The sequence below is a fragment of the Mus caroli genome, unplaced genomic scaffold, assembly GCF_978045245.1.
Source record: "Mus caroli unplaced genomic scaffold, Mus_caroli_1 scaffold_18, whole genome shotgun sequence".
Lineage (NCBI taxonomy): Eukaryota > Metazoa > Chordata > Mammalia > Rodentia > Muridae > Mus > Mus caroli.
This window is the reverse complement of record NW_028227273.1, coordinates 79,189,365-79,194,223: the sequence shown is the minus strand read 5'-3', so window position 1 is coordinate 79,194,223 and position 4,859 is coordinate 79,189,365. Positions and strand designations below refer to the sequence as shown.

Genomic DNA, 4,859 nt, shown 5'->3' with positions numbered 1-4,859 from the left:
TATATATATATATATTTTTCTTGGCGTAGATAATAGTTTGTAGCACAAATATGAGGGTCTGGGTTCAGATCCCAACAGCTGCATAAATCCAGGCACGGTTGTACTCACCTAGGGGATGTAGGGGAGACAGAACTAGAGCTTAGTGATCCACAGGCTTCACTAGAAACTGACAAGCCCCAAGCTCACTGAAAGATCCTATCTCAAGGGAGTGAAAGAGGAGGGTGTCTCACACACACATGCACACACACACAACACACACACACATACATACATATGCATACACCACACACATACACCACATACACACATGCATATACCATATACATGCTTATACCACACACACATACACTACACACACACACACACACACACAAAACTGAAATAAGAATAAAGTTTAATTCCTTTAATATATACTGAGCTCTTCATCTTAAGTTCTTTTTTAGTGAGTTTTGGTTCTAGTAGCTTTTGTGGTATTGTCCTTTTCAACCAAATTGTTGAATTTATGGCAGCGAGAAATTAACTAGTGTCTTTAGCCACAGTGCAAGTTTTTCTTTTGAATTCCAGAATCTCCTTTCTCTCATGTTAACCTTCCTTTGGTGCATTCAGACCCTGTGTCCGTGTTCCCACGCAGCACCTGCAGCCCGTCTCCGTCCCTCTGTGCACAGTTTGACAAGAGATAACACAAGGGTAATTAATCTTTTCAAATAATCAGTTTTGAGTTTTACTGACTTGTCTACTCTCTCTTTCTCTCTCCTTCCTTCCTTGCCCTTCCCCCACCATCTCTTAAATCTTACTAGTTTCCAGACAGAGTCTATTTTTTCCTTTGCTCTGCTCATTGTGGGTTTAGCTCCTATTCTGGTTTCTTTACAACTCAATATATGCTCATCTCTGTTCAATTATATACTGGTGGCAAACCCAGAGAGCAGCCAGAGATCCTTCTTTCCTTCCATTGTGGAACACAAGATAGGTCCCCCGCTTCACTCAGTCCTCCAATTGCCCAGGCTTACAGCAGCCCTTTGACTAAGCTTCCTCCTGATCCTCCCATACTCTACTCCCATGCATGGCTTGCTCAGTTGTGTATTTACATATTTATTATATAGTTATTGCTCTGCTTACAGTTTGTATCTGCTGGGTAGGTGCTGGTCAGAAAACTGTCACCCCAGCTTTCAGAAAGAATTTCCAGACAGAAGTCAGTGGATATTATTGCTTGAATCCCAGAACTACCATATCAGACCCCAGCCCATGGACACCTTATCAGAAGAAGCCACAGCCATAAAGAGTTCACATAGCACCAGTACATGATTTAAAACTCCAGACATGTTCCACCCTACTTAGCTTCCCATGTCTCCTTGGTTAAACAAACATTTCAAGCAAGAAGGAGCAAGCAATTCCTTGCTATACCCCCATCCAACTTTCAAAATTGGGTGCTGGGTATGTGAAATAAAAAGCCATATCTATACTAAGAATTACAGTACATCCCTATAGTCCTTGAGGTAGTTTGTATATGCTTGGCCAAGGGAGTGGAACTACTAGGAGGTGTAGGCTTGTTGGAGGAGGTGTGGACTTGTTGGAGGAAGTGTGTCACTGTGGGCATTTAAGACGCTCATTCATCCAGTCTTCTAGCAGCCCTTCAGAAGATGTAGAACTCTCAGCTCCTCCTGCCCCATGTCAGCCTGGATTCTGCCATGTTCCTACCTTGATGATACTGGGCTGAACCTCTGAACCTGTAAGCCAGCCCCAAATATATGTTGTCCTTATAAGAGTTGTCTTGGTCATGGTGTCTGTTCACAGCAGTAAGACCCTAACTAAGACATTCCTGCTTAAAACCTGTCCTAGTTTGACAGCTCCTCAAAGAACAAATGGGAAGTTATCCCATGAGCCAAAAATTGAATTCTTAGGTGTCTATGAAGGACAAAGAAAAACACAACCAGACCTGGAAGCTTTTGTCTGTCACGTCAGCACCTGTGAGACTGAAGCAGGAAAATTCTCTATGAATTTGAGGCTAGCCTAGGATAGAGAATAAGATCTTGTCTCAGAAGAAAAAAAAAGTGGAAAAGCATATCCACATAAATACAGACAGGATCACTATTTATAATCAAAGGGCTCCAATTGCTTCATTATCCATCACCAAGAGGGCCAATGAAACACTGTGTATCAGGAAAAGCCAATGATGTGCTAGCATGTGACACAGCATTATCTTCCACACATAGCTGACTGGAAGAAAGCGAACATAAATGCCCCGGTCTGGGGACCTCATTTACATAAAATGTACAGTGCTCATTTTGGAGGGTATGGTAGAGAAGACTGGAGACGGATAGCTAATGGATGGAGGTTTTCTGCTGGGCGATGGTATCCTGATTGGATTAGTGTAGTGCCTGTGTTGTGGTCCTAAGAGCCCTTTACATGACAAGCCAAGCTATATTCTCAGGAAGTTTATCTAAAAGGCCTGTTCACTGATCTGTACATTTAAAACGAAATGCAACCTTTCCCATGGCTTACAGCTCTGCACAATGGCACCCTCTATCTCTTCTGCCACCTCCCTTATCTCTTCTTCATGAGTCCCTCCAGTCTCTAGCACCAGAGCCCAGGGATCATCCCTAAGCCACCCCCGCCCCCCAGGGGCTCCACACCGTTCTGTGTTCTGTCCACAGTTTCCCAGAATTTACCCAGACCCTGGCCAGGAGCATGTCTCAACCCTGATCATCCTACACTCTTCCCAGAATACTTTAGAAGGTATGGCCACGTGTTCCCTTCCTCAATGGCAACAGGTTGTATTGCTATCCTTGGGTCTGCTTCACCTCCTCAGGTGCAACCTATGTGAGGTTGTCTTGCTATCTTCCTCACAGAGAGAGAGAGAGGTTGGAAGAGGCTATAATCTCACACTGAAATGTGTGGGCGTCTAGTGGGAGAGGAGCGATTGAACTTACACACATCCCTGTCCTGCTCACAGGCTGCTCTTGGCCAGATTTCTGATTGTAATTGTGCAGGAAGCTTGCTCAGCCTGCTTTCTTATACCACCCATGACCACCTGCCCAGGACTGGTCCTGCCTACAGTGAGCTGGGCCCTTCCATGTCAATCACATATCAAGTCAATAACATCAGAGACTTAACTACAGGCCAATCTGTGGGGCCATTTTTTTCAGTTAAGACTCTCTCATCCTAACCCTCAAGAGACTGGAGGCCCCAGGGAATTTAGAGGTCAGGTGGGGTAGGGAGGTGGAAACATCCACGTGGAGACAGGGAGGTGGGGAGGAGGTATGGGATGTGGAACAGTCGGAGGGTGGATGGGGAGGGGGAATAAAATATGGAGTGTAAAAAATAGAAAAAAAATTAAAAATAAGATTCTCTCTTTCCTGTTAAGTCCAGATTTTTGTCAAGTTTATAAAAACCAACCAGCATTGGTACTTACCTTTCCATCCTGAATGAAGAGACATTGGCCAAGGTGACACTTGGATTGGGGCCCTTTCTCACCAATGCCCAAATCCACAACCTCCCCACGTAACTAGCTAGGAAGATTCAGGATGGCTACATCATTCTTGCCCCACCCCCCGCTTCGCAAGAGCTGCCTGGACCATGGCCTCGGATCCCATTCTCCTGGGGCACTGTACACTCTACTGAGCCTTAGCCCAGTACCAGCTTTATATATCTAGGGCTTTGCTGTGCTGCTACCTGAGAGCATAGGTGCAAGGACCGGAATCCGGAAAGCAGCCATGGATGCTAGAGGGGGAGCCATTGAGATGCTAAATTCCATCACCAGACCTGCCTCTGGCAGCCATTAGGTTACCACAGTCGGCAAGGCTGGCCCTTTGAAAGCAGACAGGAGCCCTACTGTGAACACACAGGCCCCGCCTCTGTGGCCTGTGTCTGGCCTGGCAGGCCTAGCGCTGGGTAGAGCTCAGAGCTACAGCCTCTCTTCTAGCCAGCGAGGGCCCTGCTGGTTCTGACTGAAGCACAGCTATCTGACGTCGGGCTTAATGAAGTCCCTGTGAGAGACAGTGGGGCAGCCTCGCTGCGCAGATGGCTCTTTGTCCCCATTGACACCTGCCATCTGCTTGTTTGTCTAAATGACGCTGCTGGGGCAGGGGGCTCCCAATCTGCTGCCCGGGCCCCGCCCACCTCTATGACCTCCTGACCCTGGGCCAGACAGGTCCGCAGAGTCGCTCTCACGCGGTGCAGTGAGGCTGGCCCGCTCCTGCTCCCAGCCTCTGCCAGGCTGATGCTCCAGTGGCAGGAACAGGAGAAGGGGGGTCAGGGGGAGGAGCAGGGGGAGGTGAGAGAGCAGAGAAAGGGGAGGGGGAGGGAGGAGGATCAAGAAGGAGAGTAGTGAAGGACAAAGACAAGGAGGAACAGAAGACAAAGGGGGAGGGTGGGAGGATGAGAGGAAGCAAAAGAAGGGGAGAAGGAGGTTGAGGGAACACAGGGATTGAAGGGGAGGCACAGCAGCTGCCCCAGGCCCCTGGTTCCCCTGCTCCAGGCCAGGCTGCAGGCTCGAGTTTCAAAGCTGGGCCCTCACACCTGTTCACAAAGAGAATGTCACATAAAAGAGAGGCAGGACAGGATGACCCGCCTCTGGACCAGACAACAGCAGCCACGCAATGCTCCTAGCTCTTCTTGCCTCAAGTCAGTTAAGTACAAAGAGAAAAGTTTACTTTTCAAGTTGTAGGGATGACTGCAAACGGAAAAATTATATATATATATATATATATATATATATATATATATATATATATATATACACACACACACACACACACACCAATTAGAACATTTCTGAGAGTGGTGTGATGATGCCAAACAGGCAGCTCGCCCTGAGCTTCTGAGATATTATGGTTGATCTTTAAAAGGGCCAGTGGTGTGGC

At 47.3% G+C, this 4,859-nt stretch overlaps 1 long non-coding RNA gene across 1 annotated transcript; it reads right to left on the bottom strand.

Annotated features, from left to right (window-relative positions):
• Positions 1 to 419: 419 nt before the first annotated feature.
• Positions 420 to 4,027, bottom strand: LOC147000520 (uncharacterized). The gene is made up of 3 exons (XR_015045942.1): positions 3,670 to 4,027; positions 1,934 to 2,007; positions 420 to 655 (listed from the first exon to the last, which is right to left on the bottom strand). It is a non-coding gene; the product is annotated as an uncharacterized LOC147000520 (long non-coding RNA).
• Positions 4,028 to 4,859: the final 832 nt, after the last annotated feature.